This window comes from Maniola hyperantus, chromosome 13, assembly GCF_902806685.2.
Source record: "Maniola hyperantus chromosome 13, iAphHyp1.2, whole genome shotgun sequence".
Taxonomy (NCBI): Eukaryota; Metazoa; Arthropoda; class Insecta; order Lepidoptera; family Nymphalidae; genus Maniola; species Maniola hyperantus.
Window position 1 is genome coordinate 9,946,924 of NC_048548.1, and position 10,216 is coordinate 9,957,139.

At 35.2% G+C, this 10,216-nt stretch overlaps 1 protein-coding gene across 1 annotated transcript in view; it reads right to left on the minus strand.

The window, feature by feature from the left end:
- LOC117987378 (uncharacterized) overlaps nt 1-6,301 on the minus strand; it is a 66,715-nt gene extending 60,414 nt beyond the window's left edge. The window contains exon 1 of the mRNA XM_034974378.2: nt 6,027-6,301. The gene's annotated coding sequence lies outside the window, so the exon portion shown is untranslated. The remainder of the gene's footprint in view (nt 1-6,026) is intronic.
- Nucleotides 6,302-10,216: the final 3,915 nt, after the last annotated feature.

Below are 10,216 nucleotides of genomic sequence, written 5' to 3' on the forward strand. Positions count from 1 at the left end.
GATTTTTATTGAATTTAGCTTGTGCAAACTTAATCCGTGATGATGGTGAACTGACACGAATTCCAAGTTTACACTATGCGTACCGTACACACCATTGTGTTGTGAATCGTACTACTTATCACTGGAAAAATGTATTCAACATAGCGGTAATTGTACTATTATCAATGTAAGGCTGTGATGTATGTATGAACCTACATTTAAAAAAATTCGACTGCTGTTAATTTCGCAATATAATTTTACCTTCAACAAATTAGTGCACGTAATAGTTACTTGTATTAGATTAATATAAAGATATCAGAGTTTTGTTCAAACTCAATTCGACTGCAAAAGTGCAATTAATAAATGGTTTAGAAATATCATCAGAAGTGGGATTTTTAGGGCATACCTATATCTGATCAAGGTGCCAGCTACTATACAAAAAATGTTGAGCAGTTAAATATCTCTTGCTTTACCGGTGAAGGAAAACATCGTGAGATAACCTGCTTACGTGAGAGTTAGATACCTAGAAATTTTTTGTAATGCCAAAATATTAAATACATATAAAAACAAAAAAAGAATAGAAAAAAATTCTCCATAATGTTCTTACAGTTTTGTGTAGTCTATTACGCATTTGGCCAGCGTTTAGCGAGACCTAACACTTTTACATTCTGAGACTCTACTTAGTAGTGGACCAGGGATGGGTTGAAATGATCATATTATGATAATGACATTTTTAGATTTGATGGCTTTAAAATATAAAAGAAGGAAGTTGTCTAGGTGTGTGTGTACTTGATGTAGAAACGAAAACATTCCCTAATTTCTATAGCATAATATTACATTATGAAGAGATTTAAAAAATAATTATCTACCGTTACAATTAGCTTATGAAAAATACCGTTAAGATCTACAATAAATTTAGTATCTAACAGTAACTATTCTACTCTAACCTTATTCCTTCCACCGGATAAGAGACAATTTGATATACCGATGAGAATGTAAAAGATTGAATTATTCATTTTATCCTTACATCTAATAATAATCGTATAAAACCGTGGATAGATCCTCTAATAAAATATGACATTATTCGAGGACCGAGGGAATCATTATTAATAAAATTCATTCAATTTAATGTGGGTAATATAGCTATTATGTCCTAACTTCATAACTTGGATTGGAACGTGTAGATTTACAAAGTAAAAGCAAGTAATGTAATGTAATGTAACCAAACGTCCTTTGTCCTTTTAAGTTAGAAGTTTAGACATAGAACATTAGGAGTTGCATGGGCGGATGAGAAATTGACCACATTTGGCTAATTATTTGTATTAAACACCTGTTCAAAATAATGTAATTGCAATAAAAGATATTTTGCTGGAGCCTTGATTGGTTGAGGGAAAATTAGATACGGTCTACTGATATAAACCCTACCTACATTGAATTTACAGATTTACAAATAATGATCAATTTGCATTAAATTATAATCCTAGTCAGAAGCTAGGTAGGTACTTATGTGTGGAATTTATCTTATTGATATTCTTGTTATTATCATTTGATTGTATTGTGTTTGTAAATATTCACATTGCACATGTCATCTATCGCGGAATTAGGTCACCAACATCATATTTGCGTAGAAGATATCCATTGACAGATATGCATATCAGCAGTGGCGTGCACAGGGTTTGAAGCCAGGGTAGGCATTAGTTAGGTAGGAACCTGTTTACTGGCAGGTCATTATGTGCATGTGAAAAATATGCATTGAGCTATTACAACTGGGGTAAGCAGTGCATTTATGCCTCTATGACCTGCACGCCACTGCATATCAGTCAGTTTTGAATTTCCAATCTTTAAAACACCGACACGATGTTCTGTGAGAAAATGTAAAGGTTTATAGGTAAATCACTACCCCTATTTCACAACCCCTATTATAAATGCTAAAGTGTGTTTGTTTGTTGGTTTGTTGGTATGTTGGTTTGTCCTTCAATCACGTCGCAACGGAGCAAAGGATCGATGTGATTTTTTGCATGGATATTTATATTAAAAGACCTGGAGAGTGACATAGGCGACAGACTTTTATCAAAGAGTTCCTACGAGATTTTTAAAAAAACCCAATTCATCGCGGACGAAGTCGCGGGCCTCAGCTAGTTATTTTATAAAAATTGGTCAAATGTGAGTCAGACTCACGTACCGAGAATTCCTTAGCTTGAAAAAATACGTATAATGGCAAAATAACAATATTAAAAATACTGTAGCAACACCGAGCACATTGAGTCTCTAAAAGGGTCCCGTTTAGCACCCTTTGGGTACGGAACCGTAAAAAAGAACTAAAAACCAGAGAGGCACAAACAAACATACACAATAAAAATAAATATAAAGCACGGTGTGCAGTTAGTTTAATCTTCTCCTTCGTCCTAGCATGTTCCCAGCATTTAAATCAAGATCTGCTTATTATGCTAAATAACAGACTAGGTACTAGATTTTCCATACCACTGTGGATGTTCAGTTACTTTAAATATCGGTAAGTACGATAATTGACTGAAAGTATCTTGATCATACATTTGTTGCACGAGGAATAATAATGATAGATGCGATATGTGGAAATATGCAGCAAGATAACTTTGTAACAGAAAGGGTCTACTACTATAAGTGACTTGTTACTTCGGAACTTCCTAAAAATTTGCTCCGTACCTAATGAGTTGGGAAACCTATATAGACGGCGATAGGTAAAACATTGTGCATAATGCATATAAATGTTTATATATTATGTGTATATTTCGGAATTAGAATTTATACAGAAACTTAATGAAATTATTATGTAAAACTTTTAATAATTCATTAATGTTTATTATTGTCAGCACTTGTCAGTGATAGATAACGAAGATAAAAATATACCGACAAATCATTTGATAACAACCTCTTTTCAAATTTTTTTGTACTTTTTAAGTAACGGACTTAATAAAGCAATTACAATCATCAATTCTTTTACTTACTTACTTAATAATATAAGTCCTTCCTTATTGGACTTATTGTTTATTTTTTATTTGTCGTCATGGGCATATGCCAGCAGCATTTAAAATTAATTGATTTATAATTGGTTATTAACAGTCAAAATATTTACTTTAGGTATTTCAGTTATAATATATTAACCTATCGACAAAAATTTGCAGATCTGAAGTAGTATTCAAATGAGTTGAAACACAGGTTTACAAAATACGAAATTGTATTGATTAGTGACCTCGAAATGTTATAATGATTTATACGGACGTTGAAAGATTGTAAAAAGATGTGTTTGTTTGTATCAAGTTGTAATTAATTGCCTCAGTGATGTGTCCATCAACTCTGCATGTTTATTATTGTAAATATCATGTGAATATAATATTATGTTACTCGTAAATATGTGATGGTTCAAGAGAGATCGTTAAGATACCACTTTTTTTAAGAAGTTGTTTAAATAAACATTTGGCTTATTCGTCTAAGGTATATAATATGTGTAATAATAAATTTAGGTTCATAATTAATAATTAAGGAATTAACTATGTAAGTATGTATATTAATTAAAATATAATTATTAAATAAATAATAATAATAATTATATATTTTTCTAGAGCCTAAGTACGTATGTATGATTGCGGACACAGATACCTAATTTAAATTTTTGTTTAGCCTTTAAACTGAGGTTTCTTTTTAGCTTAATTTTAACAAAATTAGAGTGTTTTCTTATAATATGTTACTGTTGCGCAAATGAAATGTGTTGCGTTTGTTGCAAATGAATTTTAGTGTAAATCTAAATATATAAAACGAAAAGGTGACTGACTGACTGACTGACTGATCTACAGCTCAAACTACTGGACAGATCGGGCTGAAATTTGGCATGTAGATAGCTATTATGACGTAGGCATCCGCTAAGAAAGGATTTTTGAAAATTGTGAAATCGTGGTTTGAAATTCGGATGAAGTCGCGAGCATAAGCTAGTTGGTATATATTTTGATGGAATGTTTAGACAGTTGATGTTCTAGTTAGAAGTCAATTACATAATTAGTAACTTAAAAAATGTGCTGTTTGTAATTAACTTCTTATTTACTTGTAAAGGTATAATTAAAACAGGTTAACTTTCATTTGTGAATAAAAATGTACGGTGCCTATAAAATATGGTTGTATGTAGGTTTATAAAATTAGAACTGTTACCTTACCAACTTAATAATACCAATTAGACTGTTTAAAGTAGGACCTACCTATTGATTGATATGTTTAAATATCATAAGTACACTTATTTGTATTTATATCTCTAAATTGTATTAATCACGAAATTATGTAAGTAGGCTATATCGGCAATTAAATAAAAATTATAAATTACCTATTCGCTGACTTTTTTTCGCAAACAAATCATAATATAGTTAATCGGTGCGTAAAACTGCTACAAAGCATTTTACGTACCTACTTATCAGATAAATATTCCAAGTTCATAAAAAGAACGGATTCTATGATTACAAAAGTATCTATTACATTATAGAATTTTAGGAATACCCACTTACTTGTGCAGTTTTTAATTGCTTTTTTATTAGTCAGTCAAACTTCCCCTCAGGTCAACGAGATATTTAACCCAAATTAGTCACACCTATTTATTTTATTATAATTACGGTGTACGCAACATTATCAGTTACACCAAACTTACAAAGAACATTTTACAAGGAAAATTCATTATTTGAATGAAGTCCCACTTGTTTTACAATTAGTGAATAAATTATTTAAATCAAGGTCTTAATCGGTTACTAAGTAGGTACATAAATTAAGAGGGCCAAGTCGGTAACAAGTGCAAGAACGCAAGAAGTAAATATACACTGTTCATAATAATATGTAAGTACATAGGTATTTGCATTGCCCAAGCAATCAGTCGCCAGTTGTTTGCAAACCTACCTACCGTTATCAAAAGGAAAATATAAGCAGTGTTCGATCTATTTAATTTATTACTTATTTTAAGAACCGGTCATACTTTTTCTTATACTTTATAATATAAATTAAACCAGTTAGTAGGTAGGTAGGTATAACATTTAAAGAAGGCAAGAAAGTAGGTAGGTATATACCTATCTATATTTGCAAACGATACCAAAATATCTATGATAGATATTATGATAGATGAAAAGAAATGAAAAAGATTGTAGCTCGAAGTTTTATTATAATAATATTTACAAGAAAATGAAAAACTGTTCAATTGCGACTCGAACTCTTACTAATCGTACAAGAAACAACACTTTTGAATTTTTTTGTGATGTAGCCACAAATTCACGGTTTTCGGATTTTTTCCATTACTTGTGCTATAAGATATTGTTACCTGCCAAATCTCATGATAGGTCAACAGGACGTACCTTATATGTTTGATTCCTTTGGTGGGCCTTGACACACACGACAGACAAACGAAGTCATCCTATAATTAGCATTAATAAAAAATTAAAGCTCAAAGAAGATCGTGAACAAAAAGAATTCCAATAGGAATGCAAAATAAAATTTTGTATCTTCATATCAGTGAAAAATGTTAGTAGCATAGATTTACAAAAGTAGATAGATTACGTGGTTTTAGGTAGTTATTAAAATAATTGTTAAAATGTTGTTAAAATGTTGCCAAACGTACACGCGACGCTAGAAAAGCCTAGAAAAGAGTTCAACGCACGCCTTTTATGTTGTAAAAAGAAGAAAAGTGCTGTCTCTTAAGTAACTTATTGGTAATAGTAATTTAGTACTTACCACTCCAGATCCACTATAATTGCATGGCGACATAATAACTTTCGTTGTAAATCGGATTTCACGGATAAACTGGCGCACTTAAAATTAATTGAAACTTTAGTGTGTCTAATACTATTTATAATAGAAAATTTTCAAGAAATATAAAGTCCGAATCAGTGTGTCACAGAAACCGATTGGATTGCAAGGAAACGTACGACCTTCGATCTGTAATGCAGTTCATGGCGCGATCTCTTCTCGTCGTCCGCATAAATCAGCTGGACGACACTCCTATACCTACTTAAATATAAATTCGAATTCAACACGTAGGTACTCACCGTAAACAGACGGCCGTATTGAAAATAAACCGTACACCTCCAATGTGTTAAAGTCACAAAACAAAGTAAACAACACAAAATAAAAACTGTCCGAACGAAAATAAAAAGAAAGTATTGGCGAACTCAAAACTGATAGTTCAAACTTCAAATACACCACTTTTACGAATTGTCGAACGTAGCGAGAGAAGTTTCGCTAGCGGGAGCGAACGTAGCACGTGTGCAACGCGCTCGGCCGAGTCGAGTTGAGTGAGTCGAACGAAGCCAATGGAGGACAGGCAGCGGAGCGGACTTCGCGCGAATACTCGTGCAGCGCGCGGCGCGTCGCGGAGCCAGACAGGCAGTTTCCGTACCGCCGGCGAACGCAACGCAAAAGAAAATTGACTGCATTATTCGCTAATATGCATATAATCGGAAATCTCCCGACAGGACACATCCATATCCTCCATACTAATATTATAAATGCGAAAGTGTATCTGTCTGGCTAGCTTTTCACGGCTTTTTAACAGTTTAACCGATTTTGATGAAATTTGGTCCATAGTTAGCTGACCGGATAGTCAAAGAGTTCCCACGGGTTTTTTAACAAACCTAAATCCACCCGGACGAAGTCGCGAGCATCATCTCGCATCATCAGTACATTTATAAAGGATTCCGCCCTTTTATTTTTTAGGCAAAGTCACTTGGGTTAACTTTGCAGAGGATCTGATCAGCGATAATAGTATAAGCTCTCAAAGCCTTGTAATCTTTGACTGATTCTGGCAGATTTCCATAATATTAATACGCGTGGTGGTTGCAGCGGACATTAGGTTTTCTTGCACGCCTTTAAAGCGAGGAAACTTGGTCCGGGTGTTTTCACCTCCTGTGATTACTTTGATATCCGCTAGCAGTGAATACAGTACAGCAAGGTTTTTGAATTAATATATTTAATCAGAACTCACCCGACAGTCACCTTGGAAGCAAACCCTGAGCTGTACTATGTCCTGGCAGGACCATACATAACGGGTTCCATCCTTATATTTTCAAGCAGAGACCCTTTTAATTTTATTGGTGTAAACTTATGGAGCTTTGCGAAGGATCAGATCAGCAATATAAGTTCTCCTGGCCTTGTAATGTTTGACTGATGCAGGAAAATAATTTCATCATAAGATTATGTGCGGTCTTCAAGCACTGAGGAATTTTGGATAAGATGACATCTCGAAGCTTCCTAAACGCGGCTCGGCCCAACCAAGTTGGATTCGGCGGCTGACCTCTTTCTCGAAATTAGACCTACCCAACTGGATTGTGTATCCTAGGTATATAATATAGTCGTCTACAATTTGGAGTGCAGAGCTCCCAACGATTACTGGTCAGACGAGTCACAGGGAGCCGCTGGATTCAGGTGGCCCAAGACCGTGGCTTGTGAAAGTCGCTACAAGAGACCTATGTCCAACAGGGGACGTTTATTGGTTGATGATGATGATGATGATGATGATTATGTGTGGTGGTTGGAGTCACTGGCAAGTGGATTGGTTTTTCTCAGACGCCTTTGTGACGAAGCAGGGAAACTTGTGCCGGGTGTTTTTCCCTTCTGCGAGTGGTTTGATATCCACTGGAAGTCATTATAGGTTGCCCCAATTTTGTTCCAGTAACTATTGTTGTTTGACGACGATGACATTTTGTTTACACGTTGCCTTTAAGAAGAAAATAATTTAATCAAAAATGTAAGAATACTTTATCTTGTAAATGAGATATTATGTAGAAAACAGCTGCTACATTTCACCATTAAAAATTTAGAATACCTGTTACCAAAACCCCCTGGAAGTAAATAAATCATAATAATTTCGCGTTTTATATCTCCTGAACAATGTTAAGTATACCATGAGGCTGTAATTACATAATTTAATATCTTTTTAAGTGGCACCTTGTGATTCCATTTTAAGGGCCGGATGAAAGCTTCAGCCTTCACTTGGAGGACAAATCGAGTGTAAAAATAACCCTCAGTACGCACCCCCATAAAATAACCTTTGAGCCAAATATTAAGCTATGAATTTGGATACAAGACTTTGCTTTTTATACCAGGTAGCTACTTCAATATTTTACAATCGATATAAAAGCTTGGAAACACACAGCCCGTGACGTGACCAATGACCATACTGAGGAGAATATGTCTAACGCTGCTCCTAAAAGTACCTTTAATTCAGTTAAGGTCAGGTAAAAGAGCTCTCTCAGGATGACTGTGGCTGGGAATTACTGTATTTTCCTACAGTGTGTCAGGCAACCTTTCGCTTCCTGATAGGTTGCCTGACGCATCATAAGTGCGATGGTATATACAGGGTCAGACACCCCCGCTGAAGCAATTAACGCGCGGTTGAGGCGACAACGGCGTCTGCGGCGACGTCGGTCGTACGCAACTGGCCGCGCCAGTGTTATTGTCGCGTCAGTCACCGCGCATCCGTCATTTCGCAATCGTCACTTCAACCGCGTCCTGCGGAAGTCTACCTTATCATCGATATGTCGTGTCGTGTCGTCACTGCGCGCTTGTAAGAAGAGACAGTAAACAAATGTGTGAACAGGACACAGGTAGTTCGCGTCTCGTATTGCCACTCGTGCGAATAACGAATAAGTACGTCTTTAGGTGAGATTGCTTTTTTGATGTCTGATGTATAAGGTCTGTTGCACCATTTATAATTTTATCTTAGCAGCCGCGTAGCAGGAAAAGTTCAATATTATAATTCCACATCATGGGCCTGGGAAAACGGCGTGCTAAAAGCATCGGTGTTTACGTTTACGATCATCGCATAAAATACAATCTAAGAAAAGAAAACTCACTTCATTTGTTTTACACTGAAGCTGTCGACTGTTCCGCTCAATAAACTTAAGTACTCATGTGATTTATATAAGTGTTTGAAAAATAATGATGTGAAAAATCACTGAAAACTAGAGTTTTTATAGAAAGAACCAGCGCGCGCCAGACCTTCGTAATTTTATAAAAGCTGAAAGTTTCTCTGCGTATTGTGCCCAGCACTGGGAGGATCACTTTATTACTCGTTATCTCCTAAAACCACAATGATCTAAACAAACATCCAAACAAACTTTCCTCCCAGTGTTGGGAACAAGACAATACGCAGAGAAACTTTTAGCTATTATAAAATAACGAAGCTGTGGCACGCGCTGGTTCTTAGTCCATAACACGTTTGTTTAAATTCAAAAAGCTACATTTTATCCCGGAAAATCAGAGTTCCCGCGGGATTTTTAAAAACCTCAATCCACGCGGACGAAGTCGCGGGCATCAACTAGTTTTTAATAAGTTAGCTGCTTAAAATACGGAAAAATAGAATATTATGATGATAACAAAAACATTAAAACTGAGAGCTTATTGCTTTGAAAGTTCAAAGTTTGAACTAACTTCGGTCGCTAGTGCATTCACGTTCCTGCTTTATTACTTTCAGTAAACCTTATTAGCCAACTTCTAAGCTCGCACTTATATTAGGTACTTACCTAACCAATCTTGATGGACACAGATAATAGAGCTTGCGTCCTAGAGACGGACATAGAATACTTCCTTCCCGGAAAATTATTAAGGATTTCCAACAGGATTTTTGAAGTGTATATTCTGGGTTAGTCCACTTCCATCTTAGACGGCATCATCACTTACTATACCACCAGGTGTTTGCAGGCAAGGGCTAATTTATAATAGAACTAGCTTCTGCTCGAGTTGGCATTTTTTTTTCTTAGCTGACACCTCAACAAAAAACCTACTTTCCAAATTTCAAGTTAATAATATCAATAATTAAAACTGTCTCATACAAACTTTCATCCCCTATTTTACCACCCTTATGGGTGAATTTTCCAAAAATCCTGAAACACGTATTTCTTCATTTGTAACCGAAAACCCAAATACCAATTTTCATGCAAATAACTTGAAAAATGACAGACTGTCATACAAATTTCCATCCCCCATTTAACCCACTTAGGGGTGGAATTTCGAAAAATCCTTTCTTAGTGGATACCTACTCCTTGCAAAGAATAGACCCTCCAAATTTCATGTCTTTAGGACCAGCGGTTTAGGCTATGCGTTGATATATATGTCAGTCAGTCAGTCAGTCAGGACTTTGAATTTTATATATACAGATAAAATAAAAAGTGTTTTTTTGTCACTTCTTACGCCTCAACTTTTCACTTGTAGAGATAAGTGCTTTCCGGTCCACTCTTTC